The 26720-nt window shown below is 32.2% G+C and overlaps 1 long non-coding RNA gene and 1 pseudogene across 1 annotated transcript; one reads left to right on the plus strand and one right to left on the minus strand.

Annotated features, from left to right (window-relative positions):
• On the minus strand, nt 1-7473 carry LOC132293962 (uncharacterized). The gene is made up of 3 exons (XR_009477945.1): nt 7213-7473; nt 3354-3419; nt 1-3090 (listed from the first exon to the last, which is right to left on the minus strand). It is a non-coding gene; the product is annotated as an uncharacterized LOC132293962 (long non-coding RNA).
• A 13211-nt stretch (nt 7474-20684) lies between these two features.
• Nucleotides 20685-26317, plus strand: LOC132293964 (purple acid phosphatase-like; annotated as a pseudogene).
• Nucleotides 26318-26720: the final 403 nt, after the last annotated feature.

Genomic DNA, 26720 nt, shown 5'->3' on the forward strand with positions numbered 1-26720 from the left:
AGTAGTACAAAAAAAACTTTTTAAAAAAAACTAGTGTACATAATTTTACCTTATTCATTCTACAATGACAATGGATTATGTCTAATCATCAGGAAACAACTTTGTCTCTTAAAGGATCTTCAACTAATTGAACTAAGTATAAATAATCTTATTCATTGTCATTGTAGTATATATTATATACTATATACCATATACGATATATGTTACTGAGACACTGCTCCTACAGAGGACTTGGAACCTTTTTTATTTTTCATTTAAAAGGGCTTAAAACTAGTGTACATATCCATTGTCATTGTAGAATGAATAAGGTAAAATTATGTACACTAGTTTTTTTAAAAAGTTTTTTTTGTACTACTGTCAGGTTGAACGATGGGCTTGTTTAAGCCCTTTTAAATGAAAAATAAAAAAGGTTCCAAGAGTATATATATATATATTTCCTCTGTCCCGTAAAAGATGTCGCTTTTAAAATATATAATTTTTTAAGAGTGTTAATTTTTATGATTTTTTTTTATAATAGTATGATACGAATTTCTTAATATGTCCTTGTAGCAATTTATGAATACGGTATAAAAGTTGTTTGTCTTCATCTAACTACTTAGAGCAACCGGTATAAGGCCTTTATTGCTAGCTAGGGAGTTAGAATTGCTAGTGTTTGCTTTGGTATAAGGCTAGCAATTTGTGGGACCCAGAGGAAGAATAGCAAAGGACCTCGCAACAGGTAACAAAGCTATTGCGAGCCAAACAAGGCCCACCACTGCTGCAACGGCTCTTTGTTTTTTTTCTTTTGGTTTTTTTCTTTACTATTTCTTTTTATATGTAATTTATTTTTATTGTAAAAAAAATATTTATGATTTTGATTATTTTATTTATTTTTTTTTTTTTGAAATAAATATTTATGATTTGTATTTCTTCGTCTCTTGAAATTTTTTTTAAAAAAATTTGTCAACAAATATATATGAATTTTTTTAAAAAAAAATCATATTGTTAGAAATGGTTTTAATTTTTTTTTTCGTTACTATTTCCTTTTATATGTAATTTGATTTTATTGTAAATTTTTTTTTTATGATTTTGATTTTTTTTTCTTTAAAATTTGTCAACAAATATATAAGAAAAAAAATTTGTAAAGTAATATTTTATTCATCACAAACATATAATATGAAGAAATACATTTTACTCAATATTATCGTTAAACCTCTTCATTGCCAAATTTATTTCACAAATGCTCCATAAGATCTCTCCTGAGATCTCCATTGCTTTCTACATTGCGAATCCTGCTAAGGCGAGTGGAGATGTGTGCTGCCAAAAATGATCGGTCTCGATTGTACTGTGGAAGGTAGACCGACTCATCCATTGGAGGTGTCCATTCCAAAATGTTAGTGTCGCCCTTGTCTTTTATGATCATGTTGTGCAATATGATGCACGTTCTCATTATCTTGCTCAGGTCTTCTTTCTTTCGATTGTACTGTGGAAGGTAGACCGACTCATCCATTGGAGGTGTCCATTCCAAAATGTTAGTGTCGCCCTTGTCTTTTATGATCATGTTGTGCAATATGATGCACGTTCTCATTATCTTGCTCAGGTCTTCTTTCTTCCAATAATATACTGGTCCATGCGTTATAGCCTACCTTATCTGCAACACACCAAATGCACGTTCAACATCATTCCTAACGGCTTCTTGTCTTTGAGCAAACAATTTCTCTTTTCCAGTAGTTGGGTGCGGGATGATTTGAATCAAAGTTGCCTACTTAGGGTATATACCATCAGATAGGTAATACCGCAACGTACGGTGATGTCCATTCACCTCGTAATTAACTAAAGGCATTGTATCATTAATGATACGATTGAATACTGGGGAATGATCTAAGACATTCACGTCATTGTGTGAACCAGCCATACCAAAGAAAGTATGCCAGATCCATAGATTTTTTGATGCAACTGCTTCCAATATGAGGGTAGGCTTACGACCTCTCCCCTTGTGTGTGCCATGCCACCCTTTAGGGCAATTCTTCCATTCCCAATGCATACAATTTATAGAGCCAAGCATACTTGGGAATCCTCTTTCTTCCCCTTTTTGAAGTAAATGTGCAATGTCGCTTTCGTTTGGCGAGCGTAGGTACTGCTTCGCATACAATGCAATTACAGCATCACAAAATCTCTTCAAGCTTTCGATCGCAGTGCGCTTGCCAACCTTTATGTACTCATCACAAAGATCCCCTGAAATTCCCTAAGCAAGTATACGTAACACCAAGGCTTGGTGTGACACCAAGGCTTGATGACCAGGAGTGATACCAGGGTTTGGTAAGCCGAAGCGAGACCATAGTTGGGTGACCTAGTGCAGTACCATGGTTTGGTGACCTAGTGCGATACCAGGGCTTGATGACCCAGAGTAATTCCAGGGTTTGGTAACCTGGAGCGATGCCAGGGTTACTAATGAGTGCAAGAGTTCAAGTGTCAAAGAGTGTGCAAGCCAAGTAGATGGCGAGAGACACTATAACGCAAAATGATATACACAAGTAAGAATGTGCGGGCACGTTAGAGCGAGTGCAATAGTTAAAGTGTGTAAAAGTGTGCAAGCCAAGAGGATGGTGATAGGCACTATAACATAAGTTATAGGCATAAGCAAGTGCTAGTGATTGTTGGCACGCGTGGGTGCGAGAGTTCGAATACGAGTGAGTGTTCGATCTTGGTGGATGGCGTGAGACATCACAACGTAAGTGATAAACATGAGCAAGTGCTAGTCAGTGTTAGCACAAGCAATTGCAAAAGTTTGAATGATCCGAGTGCGGATGAGTACTGGCACGATGGAGTGCGATAGAGTTAACGTTGACATCAACATCCTCATAACGTTAACATTAACATCCTCATCTAGAATCGTCATCTAGAATCACATAATCCTCTTGCATAGATATACATTTGATTAAGATAATTGAAAAGAGACTTCGTATCATAATTGGTCATTTTAAAACCAACATCGCTGCTACAATGGTAAGGGGATTTATATAACTCAATTAGATAGGCAAAAAAAACATCCTATTTTCTTTTTGCCCATTCCACCCATTCCCATCAACTCTCTTCTTTCAAAAAAGTAACCTATATTATAAGAACAAAAAAGGAAAAGTTTTAAAAGCGTTAACAAACTTGTAAAACATATATTCTGAAATTGAAAACTAAACTTCCAAGTCTTTAATTCCCATTAATAAATTGTTCGAGCATCACATCATAACAATATTATATATATGTATGTAGAAACAAAAACAAAAAACAAAAAATCAGTATGTAAAACATGAATAAATAAACATAACCAATAGCTAAAAATGTCAATTAAAATTTTAGAAAAAGTAAGAGTTTGTTACCCGATGACTGAGGAGGCATGTTTCTTGAACCTTATTCTTCCTAAATGTTAATGCCCGATGCTAACCCTAAAAATAAGAAAACACTCAAGTTGTGAGGAAGAGGTTTCACAATCTCACTCGTAACAATTAAAACACCACCATCTAAGTACTATTTGTATCATGTATCAACACAACCCAATTATGCTTTCAGTCAAAATGTTGGACACCTATCCGTAGAAAGAGGGGTGATCACGAATAGGTGTGATTAGCACATATTATACTCAGCTCTTATGTTAAATTAATCTAATAACAAAGTACAATGCATTAGTTTAGGAATAATCTTCAAAATTAACAAATCAATATCCTGATATTCTTCATTCTAAAAACAAAAGAAAATCAAAAACCAAAATTTGAAAATAAAAATATGGCAACAAGATTAAATATATCCTTCGTGCATTACACAAATTGTATTTCTATGTGAAACAAAACATCCACGATTTCTCAATGGGGTGGGCAAAATCAAAATAAATCAACCAAAATCAACTGTTGTTTAATTCAATTTTAGTTAACTAACAATGTTTCTTTAGACAATTGACTGATTAAGGCATAGAAAATCCTATTTGGGTAATTAATAAAAAAAAAATTACCAATTTATTTCTGAACAATTCACCACTCCGTACCTTATCTCTTTTTTTGACCAATTTACTAATCCTATTTAAGAATCTACTAGTTGAAGCAAAGAGTGAGGTAGTTCATGGCAAGCCCCTTCCAACGCTATGGAATTCACTCAAAAGCACGCTTTTTGTAAGTATTTTAATTTTCAAGAAGTAACTATAGAGCTTTACCCTATATTAAGTACTTTTTCTTGTCAAAGTTCTTGTTATGATTTTTTTTTTTTTTAGTTCTGAAAAGATTTCCATCTTCAAAAAGCTTGGCATGTAGATAAAAATTGTTTCAGATTCAATCTCTGCAGATTTCTAATCGAATTCAGATTATTTTTTTCTTTTTTTTTTCTTTTTTCGTGCCCAGATTCAAATTTTCTTGTAGACATAATTGACCAAAAAAAAAACAGAAATAGAAGTTATAGAAATAAAAAAATATGTATATATTTGTTTTGCTGAAATAAAATGTAGATTACGGTGATTACCTCAAAATGCAATGCAATTTTGTTACTTTATATTGTAAATATATATATATATATATATATATATATATATATATATATATATTTTAAAAGTTCATAAAAAATTTCACCAAATAGGATTTAGTTTGCAAAACAAGAATCACAAACCTTGATTAGTTGATTTAGAAAAAAAAATTAAAACCCATACATACAAGTTAGCAGTTGCACAGAGAGAGAGGGGGGAGCAAGCTTGACTGCTTGAGAGTTGAGAGACAGTGGGCCAGCAGCTGAAGCTTACGAACAGCGAACCAGAACTGGAACAACGGGCGATGGGAACTAAAAGATATGGGTTTTGATTTTTTGAACAATCTGAAATGATATGACGATATGGGTTTTGATATAGGTAATAGGTTTTGATTCTTGAAAACAGATAGATAAACTGAAATATATGGGTTTTGAACTTCTGATTCTTGTAGATTTTGTAGTTTGTAGTTGTAGAGAGAGAGGGGGGCAAGTTTAGAGTTGAGAACGAGAATAGAGATGGAGGCAATTAGGGAGGCTGAAATGATTTGCCCTAGAAATATATTTTTTGGAGAAGGATGAGAAGCAGATCCTTACCAATGGTTGTTCGACACGTTGACGGCTACAGCTGCTCACCAGGTGTCACTTGCAGTGGACAGTTAAAAAAGATTCTCCTTTGTTCGAAAACGTCCGACACACACATATAATCACATATTCCATACAATTCAAGGACACCAACCATGCCACCACTATGCCATTACTCACCCAGCTAAATCTATCCCTATCTCTCTAATGCTAGTGTTGTTTGGAGGGTAAGAAACGGGAGGTAAAAAAAACATATGAGGGATGAAAAAATGCAAACAATAGAGAAAAGAAAAGAAATGGAAGACAGATGGGAAGACAATTTTTTATTCCCAATTTATAAAATCAGAATTTGATCAAATCACACATCTTAGTATATTATGTCTTCTAATTTTTAATAAGGTTTATTTAAAAATTCATACTATAACTGAAAAAACGTTTCAATTAATATAGGAGTTATTGTCTATGTCAGTTTGATGTAAAACTTTGCATTATTCATAAAATTTCACTTTTTATAGGTCCAAAAATTCTTACCATAGAATATACGGAAATTACGTTTTTATTATTTTTTATCTAAAAGTGAATAAATAAGAAAAGAAAAAAAAAAATGTATGTATATATAGGCCTGATCATAGCTCGGATCGGTTCGGTTTGGGGATAAATTCCAAGCCGAACCGGTCCCCACGGATTGGTGAAAATTAAAACCGAACCGATCTGTGGGGGCCTTCAATCCGAGCCAAACCGATCCGTAAAGTAACTGAACGGAATGGATCGGATCGATCGGTTCCCACGGACAGGAAAATTAGTTGCTAGCCAATAAATGGGTGTAGATTTCTGCTACTCTCTAGATGTAAAGTGGGTCAGATTTAGTTTGAAAGATATGTTTATAACAAATCATATTCTACAGATTAATCGATAATTAATTATATAAGTGGACAAAAATAAAGTTGAAAACAACATTAAAAATGTTCCAAAACAAGATGAGTGATAATAATTAGATTTAGAACTTTCTACATAAAAAATATTTCCTTTATAACTTTATAGTCCTCTAATAAAGAGAGGACAAATTTTTCTAGTTAGCCCACTGACCTCACTTTAGATTGACTTAATTGTGTTCTAAAAATCATACCATAAAGTATTTATATAAACTGTTGAGTGAAACTCCACGAAATATCTTTCAAAACTGTTTTTATCTTATATTTTTGTTGTTAAATTCATAAAAAAAAAATACTGAAATAAAAGTCGCAATCAATCTAAAAGTAACAAATATATATATATATATATATATATATATATATATATATATATATATATTATACACTCCATTACAGGAACTTCTATACAAAACAAAAGGTAAAATATGTAGATAAAATCATAAAATTAAATAGATAAAATACAACCCTTTTCTGGTAAATTAAAAAAACAGAAATAGAGAAATTAAAAAATATATATTTGTTTTGCTGAAATAAAATGTAGATTACGGTGATTACCTCAAATTGCAATGCAAATTTTGTTACTTTATATTGTAAATATACAAGAATCACAAACCTTGATTAGTTGATTTAGAAAAAAATTTAAAACAAAACCCATACGTAAAATTTGTATTATTCATAAAATTTCACTTTTTATAGGTCCAAAAATTCATAAAATTTTTCTAGTTAGCCCACTGACCTCACTTTAGATTGACTTAATTGTATTCTAAAAATCATACTATAAATATTTATATAAACTGTTGAGTGAAACTCTACTAAATATCTTTCAAAAGTGTTTTTATTTTATATTTTTGTTGTTAAATTTATAAAAAAAAATACTGAAATAAAAGTCGCAATCATATTTGGTAACTTAAATCTAAAAGTAACAAATATATATATATATATATATATATATATATATATATATATATATTACATACTCCATTACCGGAACTTCTATACAAAACAAAGGTAAAATATGTAGAAAAAATCAAAAAATTAAGTAGATAAAATACAATCCTTTTCTGGTAATCAAACAACAGTTTATGCATGCAATCAGTGGAAAACCATTACAAAAAATAATTTGTAAGAAGTAGAAAAGAGGAGAATTAGAAGAACCGTGCAAAAAATGTTCAGATAAGAGGAGAATAAAAAGATCCATGCAAAAATGTTATGAACTCACCGGAAAAGAGGTAGATCCAGTCAAAGAGGTCGCCGTTGCTTCGATACGCAGAGGTCGCCGTTGCTTCGAATCTGGTGAACGATCGTTGAGAGGTGTTAGATTGAGAAGCGAGAGATTGGGAGGCGAGAGGAAGACAGAGGCGAAGAGTGTCACAGACTCACAGGGGCAAGAGGAGAAGACCGAAGAGGTGAAAAGAAGAGGCTGAGTTAGTGAAGGAGGCGCGGCTGAAATGAGATTGGAGTAATGAAGAGGCGAGGCTAAGTTAGGGTTAGGTTAACATAAAAAGAATAATGAATAAAGAAAAAAAAATTCCGTATATTGTATATTGTATATATATATATATATAATATTAATATATTATTTATTTAACGGTTCGGTTCGGATCGGATCGATTAACGTTTCAGATCGGTTTTTTTCAGGGTCAATCCGTTAACTGAACCGCGAATACCGGATTATAGATTTTTCAAACTATCACCGAACTATGCAATCTGAAAATCGAATCGAACCACACGAATCGGATTGACAAATTATTTGCTCAACCCTATGTATATATATCAGTTGATTTCATTATTTTGACATGATAATTAACACACCAACATAATTTATTCTTTAAATTTTTTAATTTACACTAAAGAAGATGGTGAAAATATCGGTGGATATTTCTGTACACCGAGAGTATGAAGTTGGGAGAGGGTATCACTTATTATCCTTTAATTTTTTGTTTGCACTTTGCTGATGACAATGTCAGCTGGATAGCATAAGCGCACCACACTGTGCCATCCTTTACATAGTATCGAGATGTGTGCCACACTATATATATATTTTTTAAAAATAATCTTATACTATAATAAAAAATTAAAGTTTTCTTTTTGTGTTAATTTATTAACATTTTTTATAATTTTTAAAATATAAAATGAATAATTAAAGTACATATCTGTATTATATCTCTCATCAAAGTACAAACGTGGGTTATTAATAAATAAACTTGATTAAAATAATTTTTTCACTAAACTTCATGAATTTATATTTGTGATTTTATATCAACTATGTGACTGCTTATTTGATTATTTTGTGTATTTTAAGATGCAAGGCCACTTAAGACCCAAGATGTAGAAGAAAGGAGTCCGGTTGCCGTCGGTGATGAAGGTGTGGATAGAAAGATTTTCTCCTTGTTTTCTATGCCAGTATTTTCTTTCTTATGCTGCGAATAAGTTTTTAATATAGGAAATAGAGAAAAAATATAAAAATTTATCATTATAGAATCCAAACCCTAAAATAACTCAATAATTTGAATTCAACTAGTTTAGGAGACCATTTTTTATTAAATCTTCAACTAATTAAACTAAAAGTTATAATTTTTACAATGAAAGTAATTTATTTCTCATAAATAAGGACCCTAATTTACATTGTTCACTTTAAGTTTTTTTTAAATTATATTTTAATTCGATATTTTTTATTGCGGTTAAATTTTAAAAATACTCAACAAAGATAAACTTCTACGTAAGTTCGGTAAATAAAGATATACAAAAGTCAAGAGAGTGAATAAAAAATATATATAATAATAATAATAAATATTAGTTGATAAAAACAAATTATAAATAGAAAAAGAAACCAGTGTAATTATTGTTCATTCTTACTTTTTCCTTTAATTGTCAATTTGTTTAGTTTGTTAAAATGGGAAACACAAATGTATAAATGAATAAAGTATAATATGTATTAAAATAAGGGACATCGCCACGGTAAAATTCAAGATACAATCTCAAATTAAGATTCGAAATGTATACCACTGCTGCAAATTCAAGATACAATCTCAAATTAAAATTCGTGAGTTAATAAATAATTCTCATTTCTATATATGCTAATTGTATTCTTAAAAGCCTTTTTTTTTTGGGGGGGGGGGGGGGAGAAAAAGTCGCACTCCACTGTGGGGAAAGAAAAAGGAATTCGCACTCCACTTTTCTCCCATTATACTATTATTGTCATTTTCTTTTAAAGAAAATGACAAGAAAGTCCTTGAATTCATTAATTCATAATTCCTTAATTTATAATGTCATAACTATCATTTATACAACTTTATTATTATTATTATTATTTTTTACCTTCTTTACTTTCTTTAATATTTTTTTTCCTTTCTTTTTGTTTTTTCCGGATGTACTCTCAAAGAAAATAATTTATTCTATACTAATGATTTTATTTTTGGCAGTGAAAAGGGATAATTTATTACATAGTCACTTTTTTTTTTAACAAATCTAAAGAGATATTTATTCAACAAAATTGACTTTTTTTCAATTTTGTCAAAAGATATAACTTTATTTTTTGGTAATTTTTTATGAATCCTCACAAAAGAAATAATTTATTCTATAAAAATAACCTTTATATATATTGGTATTATTATAGGTAAGCAATATGCACTACAATCTTAAATAAAATTGCAATTTTAACCTTAACTTTACAAGTAAATAATTATTACTTTTTACATGACCAACTGCCCTTTCATATTTTCTCACCTTATCTTTAATCTTTAATATTTTAAGTATCTTTTGTCAGCACAAATATAATAAAATATAATATAATTTTGTTTTAAGGAACCAAATTTTTATTTTTATTATTATTATTTATTTTTTGTTGTGATGCATAAATTGCCTCTTTTGACTGGATAAAAAGTAACAATTAAAAAAAATATCTCTTTTGACATGAAAAAAAAAACCCAAAAAATTATATTTAGTGAAAAAAATTTCTCCGTTGTCAAGATCCCAAAAAATAGTAATATAAAAAGTACAAAGGAAGATAATTAAAAAAAAAATTTATCTCTATTGAATAAATTATCTCTTTTGATAAGACCCAAAAAAGAGAGATGTTATTTTTATCGAATAAATTATTTCTTTTGACAGGATCCATAAAAAATTACCAAAAATTAAAGTTACCTCTTTTGATAGAATTGAAAAAATGTTAATTTTGTTGAATACGATTGTAAAAATAAAAAAGTCAAAAATAAAATTATTAGTATGAAATAAATTATTTTCTTTAAGAGGACCTCTGGTAAAAAAACAAAAAAGAAAGGAAAATATTAAAGAAAGTAAAGAAGGTATAAAAATAAAATAAAAATAAAAAAAAAAATTTTTGACCTAAAAATATTTTGTTTTTTGGTGACCCATCATGGACCCATAAATTTTGAGGCCCTTTTGTCGCCTTGGGTCAGGGCCGGCTTGGGCTTATTTGGCTTAGACCTTTATTTTAGTATAGTGGCTGAGTTGACTTGGGCTTGATTGGGTAGGCTAATTCTATTAATAACTTTTTTATTTTTGGCCGGGCTAAAATTAGTATTGTAAAAATAAAAAATATATATTTTGGCGTGGGCTCAAGCTCACCCCTACATCCACCCTTACTTACCTTAAATTAAAAAAATGCAACGGGTAGGAAGAACTATTTTATAGTGAGGGGTTGGGTCTCCATTGTAGAGAAATCCTAATGAGTCTTGGAGTGTGTTGAGGCTGAAATTCGCGCAATTCGATCTTCTCCTCTCTTCCTTGTAGGAAAACGGTAGATTGAGACTCTAATCCGAAGGGGGTACATGCAAAAGTTTATTGTGGGGAATGAGAACCGACATTAACCCACTAAGAGTAGGCCGAGACAACCACCCTCCTGATCAACAACCAATAGGAGAGATCAGGGTCATAGCCGGGGGGTGTGCAGGAGGTGGAGAATCGAGCTCAGCCCGTAAGGCCTATGCCAGGAAAATGCGAAGCTCATCTGAGGTTTGAGAAGTAAGAGTACAGATTAATGGCTTGGTGCCCTATTTATGACTGTCGATTGTTCCGCCGATGTCAATGGTTGATCTTATCTTCCGCTTGTGCGAAATCATAAGAGATTTGTTGCCAGATTTGTCGGGGATATGATTTAATCCTTTTGACCTCCTCCAGTTATAATAGGATTATTCTTACCCGTTGAACCACGTCAGATTTCATTATCCTTGATAATGAAATCTAATCAATCTTATCGAGGGTAGGGTAGGTTTATATTTTTCCCTATCAGTTGTCCCCCATTCCCAAAGCTTTAGTCCCGGAGGTCTAAAAAGAAGGCAGGGATTAATAATAGTTTTTACCTCGTCGGAGAGCTCTTGGCAGGCACCACACCGGTGCCGTCAAAGTTCATCGATCTTCTCCTCTCTTCCTTGCAGGAAAACGGTATCATATCGGACTGCGCAAATTTCAGCCTCAACAGAGTGAGATTAGAAACCCTAAGGTGTGGAGTAGAGCAAATATTTTCTTGGGTACCAAGTCATTCAATAATATAATATATGCTTAGATCTGTGTTGGTTACTTGGTCCCAATTACTGACCTACAAATTTTTCTTCTTTTTTCGATTAATTAATAAATTTTTAAATAAAGAATAAAATCATGTCAAGAGATTCCATTTTCCCTCGTTCTAAAGGAGGAATTCTTTTAGTTTTAAGTTTCTTATTTATCCATATAACTAATAGGTATTTATTAATACTTATATATATATATATATACACACACACACTCATATTTATTTATATAAGAGAATTAAGGATTTTTATTTTATTATTTTTCTTAAATAAACAGTTGTATAGATGTGGACTTAATGTGTACATAATAGGAAAGGGACCAAGATGGAACCGCAACCCCAAGATTGCAATTTAAATGCAACTAAATTACATACAAACTAAGAATCGAAGCACAATGTACTTAAGCCATGTAAAGGATAATAAATAAACAAATAAAAAACAACAAATTAACATAATGTCGGAATTTGAGTAATTAAATCCAAACACCAATTTGATATTTTCAAACACAACATAACAATATTCTATAATAATAAACTTGCAATGACTTATTTTGTGTCAACCAAAATGTCCTGTGAAGTCTTCTTTTGAGCCCACTGTGCTTTGTTTATTTCAACTTAAGCCGTAACTCATTGTAATTATCACAATTTTATATATATATATATATATATATATATATATATATATATAATTTATTTATTTAACCTTCTACAAAATAAAAATAATATTAAACTTTGATTTTATGAAGTCTTTGATTCAAATCTCAATCAGTCAATCATACAATTTGTTTGTCCAGACTTACTCAAGTGTTTTTACGATTGAATCAAATAATGAAATCTCGGTTACATATTTCCTCAAATTTTTTCGATTCCACCAAAGAATGATCGCTATAGCCTATATAGGTAGTATTTGACATAAAAATATATATATTTTTTTTCTTGCGATTGACATAATGACAAATGCCACTGAATGCAAATATCCCTCCTTTTTTTTTTTTTTTTTTTTTTTTTTTTTTTTTTTTTTTTGACGATGGTAGTATCGAACCTCTAAGAACGTTCCATAATCTACTATGGAGTGTATACAATCCCACATCCTATATGCACCACACAATTCTCTCAAAGTATCCCAAGGGAAGTTATTTTTAAAGTATTAAAAAAAAAAAAAAAAAAAAAAAAGACGTTTTTTCGTTATTAAATAGAGATAGAAACAACATTTAAAATCTCAGCATATAAAAGGATCTACGTAGAAATTCCAAGCAGTAAGCAGAGAAATTTAAAATTCATAAATGCAAATACTTATAATTGTCTAATATGAAAAATTAAAGACAACTGTCTAACAATATAAGATAGGATCAATATAGATAACAATTCATAGCCCAAATTATATCTCTAACATTAGAAACTAAAAATTCATGTCATATATATACCTTAATAAAAATAAATTTCTTGTTAGTCATCCTAAAATCACCAACTTAATAAACACTCATTTTGTATCTGATCAAAAGCTAGCATGCATATAAGATGGAACACTTGAAAACAGCATCGGACCACCATAGTATCACCCCGGAGGAGGCATGGGAAGGTCATCCATGATCGCATTCTCCACTGTACCAAACATATGATCATCATAAATAAGACCAGTATTGTATGTGACATTGCTGCCGAAATCACCCCCAAGTCCAATGCAATCTTCATCATTCATCTTCATCAAATTTGACGTTGATAGAAACATGGGTTGCATGGTCTGAGCCCTAGAATTGTTTGTAATTAACCCTATTATTATTCTCCACTACCCCAAATCTCGCTGGAAAAATTAGACCACTGTTTGTAGAAGGAGTAACAGTGTATGCGATCATATTACTACTATGATAAGAAGCAGCACCAAGTCCAATGCAGTTTTTATCGTCCATGTTCACCATCATCATCAAATTCGGCAATGAGAGATCCAACGGTGGGTAATAAACCGGCACGTCGACATCACTGAAGAAAGAAATTGGCTGCTGGTCGTGATGAATAATAGGGTCCTATGGCATGAAGTAATTAAAATAATTTTCTTGTGTTCCTTGTGTAGCAAGAAAGCTATTTTCCATGTTTTGGTAAATATTAGACTTCAAGAATTGAAGTCTAGTTTTTACGGCTTCCAGCTTTTTCTCCAATTTGGTACCAAATTCTCTCAATTATTCCTCTACCAGATTGTTGAAGTACTGATCATCCTAATTAGGGTACTTGATATTTTTGGTGGTCTCATCATCATCACTTTTTTTGTCCTCTATTTTTACAAGTACCGAAGAATAGTAGTACTTTGATGATCAATTTCATCGGCCTCCTCCTTTTGTGGGTTGTCTTTTTCCAAGAAGTGAGACAAATCAAGGGTCCACTTCTTACGATTTTCATCGGATTGTTGCTTATACGATGTGACCATGCACCTGATTGTATCAAGACTTTAGGCCACATGTAGGCCTGTTGATCATCATAATGATCAATCAGAGGGTGGTCCTTCAGTTTGGGATCGTAAATAATGACGCAAACATCAACACCACAAAGAGTGGATAATTCAAAAGCCTTCTTTTCCAAGCACTTTCTTCTTTTATGAAAAATAAGATATGAGCTTTTCGTTTCTTATGAGTTCCTTCTTTAGTTTTTGAGCCATCTGAAAATTATACACTGTTAGACTTTGATGGTCAACTTTATTTTTCCAAAACTCTCATGACTTTGATGGTGAATATGAGTCCAGTAAAAATACTTATATATATATATATATAAGTGTATGTATATTCATGAAATTTAATTGATTACCTTAGCTTCAATATTGGCTTCTCAACGCGCAAGGATAAGCACCAACACACTGCCTCTCTTTCTCTCTCTAAAAATATGTAGTATCTCACTCTAGATTTGAATAATGCAATGGATGGGGGAGAAGTATTTTATACTGAGGGGTTAGGTCTCCATTGTAGGGAAATCCTAATGTATCTTGGAGTGAGCATAGAAAGTGAGATTAGAAACCCTAGGGTGTGGAGTAGAGTGATGAGCGTTGAAAAGTGCGCAATTAAACCCCTTAAGCTTAGGTATTCTAGGACCTTTATCTATCTTATTTTTCCGTATTAGACTAATTTCATATTATTGCCCTTTTTAGGTACTTATCCCAAAAATAAGTTAATTTAGCCAAATACGAGCTTAAAAGAAGTTATCTCAAGCTGAATGGAAGAAATAAACAAATTAGAAGCAAAATGAAGTAAAATGTGAAAAATCAGCAAGTTCGATTGATCTCAACATTTCTTCGATCAATCAGAGCAACATCGATTTAGACATATCAAGATGGATCCAAGCAATTGTCCTTATCTAAACGATCTCACCATCTTTGATTGATCCAACATTTCTCAGATCGATCGAAAATATTCGATCTTATCCACACCTACCACCTTACCTACCATTCTTGTCTCTTTCCCAAAATATCCCAAAATATCTCAGAGATTTGTCTTTATTCAAAAAGGAGCCACCAAGGATGATCGATCTTTGCAGCATTCGATGGATCTCACCTCAGTTCGATCGATCTCAACACAGTTCAATCGATCGAACCTCCTTAAGTCCGAAATAAAATAAAGTCCAGCTCATTAAAAGTTGGCTCATGGTGCAATCATTGCAAGGACCTTAATGCACGAATCCAGACCATCGGGTGTGACACTTGAGCCTCCTATATAAGGATTTTGAGCCATTCATTTCAAAGGATCTTCATATCTTCATTACACATAATATATCTCATATCTTTGAGAGGAGGTTAGAGACTAAAGAGCTTTTACACATCTTTGGGAGTTCTTCCATTCTTCTAAGATTTTCATCAAAAAGGAGGTCATGCCTACTATGGAGATAGCCCTTGAGGGTTGGATGACTACTTCAATGAGTGGCTAGAGATCTACTTGGGGCTAGAGTAACCCCTAAGTTTGCTTCCTAGGCATAGTGTTTTGTATATTCTTGGGGATTTGTTTGTAATAAATGTTTTGATCTTGGATTTATATACATATCTTGTGGTTTCTATTTGATGTGTATGGATTTTAATACTTTCAATTGATTCTCTATCTCTAACCATATGTCTATGTATGCTAGAATGGATGATTCATGTGCTTTTCTCTAGATTTAGTGGAGTTTATGCATGTCTATGTGTATGGATGAAGTTAATCTAGAGATGGTCAAAACATAATGCTTAATTGAACACTCTTGTAATTTATTCGATGGTTCACACTTGTTTCTTGATGGATTGTGCCACACCTTTAGCTTACTTAGTTTAATTTTCATGTCTTTAGTGTAGATGTAGTGTAATTGTTTTAGATTCTTAGATAGGTAGACAATCTATTCTTGTTCCTTGGTGTTCCATACTTATGAATGCAAATGGTGTATGCTTCTAGATAGTCGTGTGTGCATAAATTGTGATTTCATTGAATGGATTTTGGTCTCATTTGATAGGTTGTGCTTTCCATTTGAATTAGCTAGACAATCTATACTTATTTGTCATCTATACCTAGTTTCAATTAATGTCACACACACACACAAGTTACAATTCAATTTCCCTGATTGATATACAATTGTTAGTGTCTAGTGGAGTCAAGTTTAGTGGTGAGCTCTAGTACCCCAAGTCCTCTCCTCTATATCTTTTTCCCTACATTCTAAATTGTTGCCTTTTATTTACTTTAATTTCAATTACATTGTAGTTTAATCAACCAAACAAACCATCTTTTGATCATTCGACCTACTAACCCTATACATTGTTTCCATTGCAAGCACGCCCACAATCCCTTGGGACGATCCCTACTCACCCTAGTTATATTTTTAGTTAGAGATAGTAGTGACTTTTATAAATTTAAAACTTGGCCACATTGCACACTCACACTTTTAGTGCATCTTTAAACGTTGGTGCCATGACAACCCACCATAGAGCAGATATTTGCTTTCGTACTAATTCATTCAATAATTCTTTAGATTTCTTTTTAACTTTTTTATGGAAACTATACAAAATACTCTTAGATGCTAAAAGATTGTGTTAGATACACTATTTTAGTAGTACTTTTTAAGAATATTATGACACACGCGATGTGTTTGTTACTTCGGTGCTGTTTGATAAAACTGAAAATTATGCACTGAAAATTTTAAGTACTGAATTTTAAGCGCTGAATGAATTAATTAAAAAATCTGTTTGATAATGTGTTTAATTTTAAGTACTGAATTCATTAAGATTATTTGTTATATACAAAAGCTGAATTCTGAAAGTTGTACAAATTACATTTTTTCCCTTAATATATGGTACTCAAAACAATTTTATATTTATAATATAAAAATATTAATAAAATAACCTCATTAATTCACTCAATGAAATATATCAATTTAATAATGAATAATAATGTTAAATAATCGTAAAAATAATTGATGAAAATTTGAAATATATGAATTTTGGATTACATAACATTTATGTAGGATATTGAAAAGGGTGCTACAAAGATTAAATAAAGTAAAATTTAAAATTTATGGGTTTTGGATTACATAATATTTGTTAAGTAGGATATTGAAAAAGGTGTTACAAAGATTAAAAAAAGTAAAATTAAAGATATATTGATTTTGGATTACATAAAATTTATGTATGGTATTGAAAATGGTATTACAAAGAAAGTACGTGAAAAATAATTTTTATCCAGAAATAGAATTCTATTATATAAATAAGTGATAGAAAATTTAAAATGTATGGGCTTTAGATTATATAATATTTATGTAAAATTTCGAAAATGATGTTAAAAATATTAAAGAAAGTAAGGGAAAAAGAATCATCATCTAGAAATAGAAGTCTATATAAATATTTGTGTTAAATCAATTTGAATAGGTAACCAAAGGAGACATGTTTATAAGATAATATGTAGAATTACTATTATTATTTTGGGAATTTGGTAAAATTATATATTTTTTAAAGAATTTGTTCTATAATGTAAAGGTAAAAAAAAGAAAAAAGAAAAAAAAAATGTAACAACCAACTAAATATATATAGAAAAGTTTTTCAATTTTAAAGAAATTAGAGAGAGAAGCCCTATAGAAATTGCAGAGAGAAGACTAGAAGAGAGAGCGTGATTATTGGAGGGTAGGGTAGTCATTAAAAAAATAGTTTTAAAACCTAATCACTTACCGTCTTCTGCAATAAGCGATAAGCAATTCTCCCAAACTTAAAATTTTGACATCTTTTAGTTGTACTTACCATGTTAAGCAGTGTCTTAAAATTTTATCAATCACACTTATTTTAAAAAAGCACTTACCGTAATAGGAAATCAAACAGGCCTCCCAAATCACTCTTTCTTTAAACACTCTTTTTTTTATACATGAAATCAATTTACTTAAAATTTTACAACTCAAATTTCTAACACAATATTAAACCCAAATTTCACTTTAAGATTAATTTTCTTAGACTTTTTCATAATTATTTTATTTTCTTAATTAAAGTTTGAAATCCTCTTGAAATAGTCTCATTGAATAGAAACAATTGAAATTATAATTGAACAATCAACATTAATGTTTTTGTTGTTGGATCAAGCAGTATTATTAAACTTATTAGTTATATAAAAATTGTAAGTTAAAAATTAAAAACTTAATCGACTTAATGTCAATTCTTATTAATGACTTGAGATGGTTTCTTTGACATTATTTGGTCACTATTACTACATCGACTCCAGAAACGACTTAAGCCTAATTATGGCAGTTTATAAAATAATGATTCATATCATAAGAACAATTAAAATAGTGAAGAAAATAAATAACCATTAGTTTTGTAGCTGCGTTGAATTTAATTAGTTAATGTGGAACTTTACTTCAAAAAAAGGAATATGTATATATATATATATAGGACAATATTTCGGTCCTCTCATGGGATGATAAACTTTATCCTCGTAGACTAATACAATTTAAAAATTATGTCCAAATTTTTAAATTTTTTAATAATGGTTATTATCCAACTTCTTAACGTTTAAATCCAAATCCAATGTTTTTTTTTTTATTTCCTTATTTTAAAATTTTAAAATCCCTTACACCCAAACTCAATTTTTTTTTCTTTCCCAATTTAAAATTTTTTGATTCCCTCTTTTAGGGGGACTCTCTTCTCTCCCTTCCCCATCTATCTTTCCCTACAAATCTCCATTCCCAACCTCAATTTGAAATCCTAATCTATCTACATCAATCAAACATTCAACTTTTATTTAATATATAAAATAATATATAAACCAATAGAAGTTCATAAGTGACACAAAACTGCACCAATTGAAATTTGCAGTATTCACAAACTTTTAAATTTTTTTTTTGTTTTTTCACCAACTAGAGAAAGGTGAAAAAAAAAAAACAATCCTTAGCAAATAGAAAATATACATGAAAAGCTCTATTCAAATATAAAGCAAATAGAAAATATACATGAAAAGCTCTATTCAAATATAAATTAACATCAAATTTTCATATAATATTTTAAGCTCCTATTCCTTCCCTATTCAACACTTACTTGATATAGTACATTCTTTAAATAAATTTAGTAATTTTTCAATTTGGGTATAAAAACAATTGTACTCTTTTGAAAAAAAAAAAAAAAAAAAAAAAAAAAAAAAAAAAAAAAAAAAAAAAAAAAACGACAACTTTGGGATTCAGTATAACTCCTAAAAAAAATAGGTAATGATTTTTATCTAAATTATCTTAGGTCACATCAATTAGGAGGATGAATTTTATCCTCTGAGAGAGCACCTAAGTATTGTCCTATATTATATTGGTTGTTTCCAAAATAAAAAAGTTTAACCAAAAGGAAAATCAAGTTCTATTGGAACGCTATATATACACAATATGTGTTGGGAAAAACGAAGAAGAGAGAGATACATTACAGAGAGACTGGAGAGAGCGTGTGCGTGAGGCGACGAAGGCAAAAAAAAAATTACTCAAAGAAGCACAAAAGGTAGAAGTTTGCTTCACTCTTTTATATATATATATATATAAACTCTTGTGTGTGTTTCAAATACTTACAATTTCAAACCCATGTTACATATAACGCTTTAGATTAAAGAATGTCTATGCCATCTACGCCCACAAAATTGACATGGAAGGACAAGAAAACCAAGAGCAATGGTTACAATAGCATGACGGAGAAAACCAGCCCAGAGTGTGGGCCAGAGCAGCCAACAGAGGCAAAGAGTGAGCCGGAGAAAACCAGCCCAGAGTGTGTGCCAGAGCAGGCAACAGCGGCGAAGAGTGAGCCGGAAAAGAGCTGCGAACCGACTTGGTCACTGTTCATGGATGGCATACTACCACTCCCTCCCTCTCTATTATCTCCTAATCCTAATGGTAGCAGTTTTAATGGAAAATTGTCAGTGAATGAAGAGAAGATGAATGAGTTAGTGAAGACTGTTGATGCAAAGATAAACTCTGTTCTCTATGGACCAAAGAAAACACAAAGGTTATCAGTTTTTGAAGAGATATGTAAAGAATAGATATGGCTTAATCTTTGTTACATATCTTTCTTTGTAACAGTTACAGAGAGTCATAAACATTTGACTCGTTTTGCTATTATAATCTAATTTGTTTGTTATTGAATTCAAAAAGTGGTTTGTTTTGTTCTCGGGAATAGCCTAATTTAGGGCTGTTTGGCTAGTGTTTCTGCGTATTATAGCAAAGCAAGAAACATGTTTGGTAATATTTACTATGCTTTTAAATAATTAAGGCCAAAATCAAACGTGCTTCCGTACAGTAGCAAAACACTTTTCATAAAAAAAATCTAAAATAACATTTTTAATTAACCATTCAAAATTTTAAACTTCCAACCTTTTTTACCAAACATGCTTTCATGTCTCTGCTTCTAAAAATCTTGTAACAAATTTACGTTACATAACAAATTTCTAGATAGTGTTAAACACATTAAAAACATTACTTATGTTTTGGATCAAAGCAAAATCACAAAACAATTGTGGTTGCCAAATGGACCCTTAGCCTTTTCCGCTAGGCCCAAAGGTAATCAATTACGTTGGCCTTTGGGTGACAACAGAGGCAAAGAGCGACCAGGAGAAAACCAGCCCAAAGGCCAATGTAATACATGGATCCTTAAAAGCCCAAAAGGGATAAATGTAAAACATATGAGCCCATGCCCAAGTTAAAATAACAGGTGTACACCATAAGCGTTACATTCAATTTCACCTTTCAATTCTCTGCAACTGGAGATGGAGTGTGTGCAATTTCATGGATATCTATGTAAGGTTGGTTGGGAAGATTGATCAGGTGGACGAGGAGGGGGGCGTTGTACTATATCTATAACACTTCCCCAATCGGACCAATGCAATTTCAGCTTCCATACGATTTCTCAAAACCCTATTTCGCTAGGGTTTCTCACTCTCTCTATGATGATGATGTACGGTGATCATCATCAGCAACCACACCCGCAACATCCATCGCCACCGCCGCAGCAGCCACTGTTCGGCGAGTTTTCAAGGGGTTGCAACAGCCACCACCACCGCTGATGATGCCACAGCCCCCTGCTTCTTCTACCACTCTCACCGCACAAGATTATCACCACTAGTCGTCTGCTCAACCCCTTACGATGGTAATCTCTCCCCGTATAGTATTAATCCTAATTTTGTTTTCTTTTCCTACATTCTAACTGCGTGCTTATTTTTGGAGCAAATTCTATGGGGAATACTTTTTGTGTGTGTGTGTGTGTGTGTGTGTGTGTGTTTAATTGTGAATGCACATTTATTTATTAAATTGGTTCTTGGCTTGAACACATTAACTTAGTGAATCTGTGTGACAGAGGATCATATATATATATATATAAAGATTCAACAATTTGGCATATCAAAATTCATTTATGACATTAATGCCATCAACCTATTCATATGGACTAAAGTTAATAAGGACAATGGCTAAGAAGAATTATTGACTTGGTGTTAGAGTGTTGGAGTTGGGACAAGGGGTACCCATGGTCCCATACTAGTATAGTAGCTTGTAATTTGTGTGGTTGAAGGATGATAACATTATTATACATCGCTTTCATTTTTTTTTTCAGCATATTCCCATCTCTTTTTTCAGCAATGGGATTCTCTATTTTCTCATTGTCCACACATCAATCGGATTGTTAAAGCACTTATACAATTTCACGTCATTAAGAAAACTCATTCACCCATTCATTTTAAGGAACTACTCTGTCATTTTGATGAAAGATTAAAAGGAAAATCTTACTTGATGGCTACTTAGTAGTCACCAAAGTTCTTTGATCCAGTTATTTTAACACATTGTTTAATCATCAATGAACCAATTTATATTAAGGTATGATCTTATATTAATACTTAATCTCTTTTTATTTACCATGGCAAGTAACTTACATTCCCACTTTGTCGCTAAAGGGACTTGAGTCCTCAACTTTCGTTGTAGAAGTTAGAGGAGATACTACTAGGCTATAGTCCTTGGTGGTAGACACATGCTTAATTGTTATATATAAAGGATTATATGATAATCTTATGATTAAATTCATATGGAAATTTAATAATAAAAAAATTCAATTGGTCCATTTGATTTAATTAATGTTATCCAATGTCATTAGTGAATGAATCAGGTAAAAATATGTAGTTTCTTCTAAAAAAAAGTTTTTAACCATGTACATAGCCAAGTCAACAAGCCCAACCCTAAAGATTTAGTTAAATTAATAGATTTCTCTCTCAAAAAAATATATATATAGTTCTACCGTCAAGTTGATTTGGAACATGGACTTGTTTAAGCTCTTTTAAATAAAAAAGAAAAAAGAAAGAGAAGAAACTCAGATATTAGACAAAACTTATCGCCAAGGGTTGTAATTTAGTGGTACTTCCTCATCTTCTAAAGTACAAGGTTGAGAGTTCAAGTCCCCCATAGGATCGAAGTGTGTGTCTGAGTTGGCAAAAAAAAATGTGTGTGTGTATATATATATATATTAGACATAACTTGAGTTGTTTGGCTATTATTTATTGAGCACCTTTATGTTAATTAAATGTAAAATGATTCCCTGGACATAATTAAAATAACTTAGTCAACAACGAAAGAGCAAGTCTGTGACGTGGGTGCTCAAGGCGACTTTGTGCACTCATCCATTGATTACCGGAATTCATCATGAAAGTGCCCTTCTTGTCTTACCCTGCTCTTATTTTATCTGCTTCTTTCTCTTTTTGTTCAAGTCAAACAACGCGCTTTCTGTCTGGACTTGACTTGGTGGCTTCTCAAGTCAATTTTTACTTTAATTATATCTTCTTTTTTTTCACAGGTATTCTAAAACGTAGTATGTAAAAACCCAATCCTGCTAGCTGTTAGTGTTCAATACTTCAATCCCGTTGACACTTCTCATGCATATTTGTATAGAGTTTTGAATATTCGCCTTATTTCTAGGAAAATATAGTTTGTGTATAATGATATGTGAGTATATGTAGATGTGTGTGTGTGTGTGGAAATTGAGATGGTGAAAGCGATAGGGTGTGCATAGGTTAAGCGGGGTCGAGTGTGCGCAGGATAACATGGGTGAGCTGGGATTTTCCGGGTCTGTTCTTGCTGTTCTAGGTTTGGTGTTGAACGCAGCAGTGTTGTGTAATGGAGGAATAACAAGCACATTTGTGAGGAAAGTTGAGAAAACTAATGATACGCCCCTTGACAGTGATGTCTTCAGAGTGCCTCCTGGCTATAATGCGCCTCAACAGGTATGCTTCCACTCCTCTTTTTTCACCAATGAAGTTCAATTTATTAATTTAGTTACAAATATATGTTTGTCCATCTGGTGGGTCTTGTTAATTTTCATACATTTGTGCTTGTGTATATTAATAATGTGTGTGTACTTTTGATGCTCTCAAATTCTTTTATCTTTTTCTTTTCTTTTTTCCTTTTTGGTGTGTATTTTGACTGGTGGGTTATCTGTAAGGTTCATATAACCCAAGGAGATCTTCTGGGAAAAGGGGTTATTGTGTCATGGGTCACTATGGATGAACCTGGGTCAAGTACAATTGTGTACTGGAGTGAAAATAGTAATCACAAGGAAAAGGCCAAAGGCACTCTTGTTACCTACAAATTCTGCACTTATACTTCTGGATACATTCATCACTGCAACATTAAGAATTTGAAGGTGAGCTATTCAACCGTTTTGTGTCCTTGTTTCATAGGCATTGCTTTATTTTAATTCCCCCTGTTCCTTTTCTGCTTATATGCTGCTGCTTCTTTTTTTGTTACATTTCATTCATAGTTAGTGTATATGAGATTAGTAGGGAGTTAGGGATGACTTTTGACAGAATTAAGGAATTACAATCAAGATTAACGCTTATTTGATTATCAGTTCGTTGGCAGCATAACACCAAATATTACTATGAAGTTGGGATTGGACATACGACGCGAACTTTCTGGTTTACAACTCCTCCTGAAGTTGGCCTGGATGTCCCGTATACATTTAGTCTCATAGGTAAAGTATTATGTATCATATAAATTTAATGGAATTTGTATGTCTTACTAACAAATATAGTGTGCTTTTCATATTCGGTTTATGGTTCAATGGTCTTCTGTCCTGCTAGAAAAACTTCAGGTTCCAATTCTGTCAGGCTTTTCCACAGATTCTTGACTGGATGGGAGAATATGTATCAATCTAATCGACTGGACTGAGGAAATAATTTCCTTCTGAGATAAATTTTCGAACTAGAAGTGAGCTACATCAGATTTATTTTGATAAATGTTTACTTTTGCCAAAACTTTTGGCTGATTTTACTTTTTGAGCTTGTTATTTGGGATGGAAGGAATCTGCGATTAAGTCCTAATTTTTATTTTTGACAATTCTATAAATAAGAAATGCACACATTCGTTACTCTTGTTCCTATAAGAATCTGTGCCATTTTGTGTTTTATGTTTTTACATTTATCCTGTCCTGATTCTATCAATCATTTTTTGCAGGGGATCTTGGTCAAAGTTATGATTCAAACAAGACACTTACTCATTATGAACTAAATCCAACTAAAGGGAAAACGGTGCTGTTTGTCGGAGACCTCTCTTACGCAGATAACTATACGAATCACGATAATGTTAGGTGGGATACATGGGGACAGTTTGTGGAGAGAAGTGCTGCATATCAACCTTGGATATGGACTGCAGGAAATCATGAGCTTGATTTTGCCCCTGAAATTGTAAGCTTCCCTTGACATGTTTTATTGGTCTGATGAAAAGTAATATTCCAATATTTCTTATTTCTCACTGTTTTTAAAGTGTGATTTCATGGTTCTTCTTAACTTCTGATGGGAGTAATACAATTGAATCTTCCCTCACGAAGTAAATTGTAGCGCCTTAGAAGTTCTTACGTGTATTACCAAGTCTAATCCCCCAATCAATTTACTAAGTAATTTACTTCCTAACTTTGGCAAATTTTGTTCACCATGTGCTTTTATTGTACAATCATGATCCTCTTGGTTGCTGTGGCAATTTCCAAGCTCCTGATTACAAAATTGTACTCCTCCTTTGCAAAGGGAGTGTAAGTGGTCAATGCTTTGGAAATTAACTAAGTTCTAATATTTTTATGGGGTGAAATATTGACTCTGGAATTACTACTTACTACCAAGATTGTGCTTTGCAATTTATAATTCAAACCTTGTATGTTTATTTGCCAAGTGTTGGAATGTTTCTAAAAAAAAATGAAGTTGTGACAGAATAGAGGTGATTTTGTTGCAGGGTGACACTGAACCCTTCAAGCCCTATACTCACAGGTATCATGTACCTTATAAATCATCAAACAGCACCGCTCCCTTTTGGTACTCAATCAAGAGGGCTTCAGCATACATAATTGTCTTGTCTTCTTATTCGGCGTACAGTAAGTCTACAGGCATTTGCAATATTTCATTGTCATGAATACCTGTGATCGTTTTAATGCATTCCCCATGGTACAACAGCTACAACTATCATTTCATGGAAGGGGAAACCATGAGAGTTATGTATGAGCGATGGTTTGTAAAATACAAAGTAGATATTGTGTTTGCCGGTCATGTTCACGCATATGAACGATCGGTAAGTACACTTTTGCTTCTGTTTATTATGCTTCAAAGCACAAGTTGATATTATAGTGCTATCTATGCTTACTAATGTAAGTATGTCACAGGAACGTGTATCCAACATCGCTTACAACGCTGTAAATGGCATTTGTACTCCTGTAAGTAATCAATCTGCCCCCATGTACATTACCATTGGTGATGGTGGAAAATGTTGAAGGCTTGGCAACCGAGTAAGATTAACTTGTATTATAGTTTTGGCCTTTCTTTGAAACAATTAGTTCCTGTTGTTTGACACAAGTAAATCAAACGCGTTATACTGTGCAGCATGACGGAACCACAACCAAAATACTCAGCTTTCCGTGAGGCCAGTTTCGGTCATGCCATTTTTGATATTAAAAACCGAACTCATTCTTACTATAGTTGGCATCGCAATCAAGATGGATATGCTGTAGAAGCTGATTCCTTGTGGTTTTTCAACCGATATTGGCATCCAGTTGACGATTCTACAAGCTCCCAATCTAAATGATATAAAGTTCCTTTTTGATATGGAATTGGGAATAAATATACCTAATTTTAAGTAAATAAAGATTTCAGACTTCTCTTCCTTGAGCCTTTTGGTTTTGCTTTAATTGCAATAGCATTTTTATATCAGTTCAGCTGTTCAATAGGCGCGCTCGTAGTGCCTGTTTTTATATTAACTTCAGTTGAAACTCAATCGTTGACGAGTTGGGTATTTGTTATAAACTGACCATTTGCTTCACATAGTTGCTTGTTTGCGAGGCTTTGTGTGGTAGGTTGAATATTATGCATGTTCATTACTTTTGTAGCATCTAATTGAACTGAGACAAATTCACAAGATTCTACACACCATATGGACCCAGCAAGAGTTCTTAAACCAGTTTCCCTGTGACATAAGTTCACAAATATTGTTGCTTGTGACGCTGGTACCATTGGTAGTCCTATAAGTGGCGATCGTGATGATTATGACGACGAAAGAAAATAGTCGGATTAGTCTAATAGTCGAACTAATCATTTTCCTAATGGGCTAATCTTTGTCCAGTCACGCATATTGGAGGCCTTAAAAGCTAATTGTGTTATCTTCCAATTAAAGGTTTATCATTATTATTAACAGCTACATTCAGTGATATGTTAACAAACATTATCAATCAAAATAAGCCATAA

This window comes from Cornus florida, unplaced genomic scaffold, assembly GCF_030987335.1.
Source record: "Cornus florida cultivar Cherokee Brave unplaced genomic scaffold, ASM3098733v1 CherokeeBrave_3.0.0_Hap2_Chr02, whole genome shotgun sequence".
NCBI lineage: Eukaryota > Viridiplantae > Streptophyta > Magnoliopsida > Cornales > Cornaceae > Cornus > Cornus florida.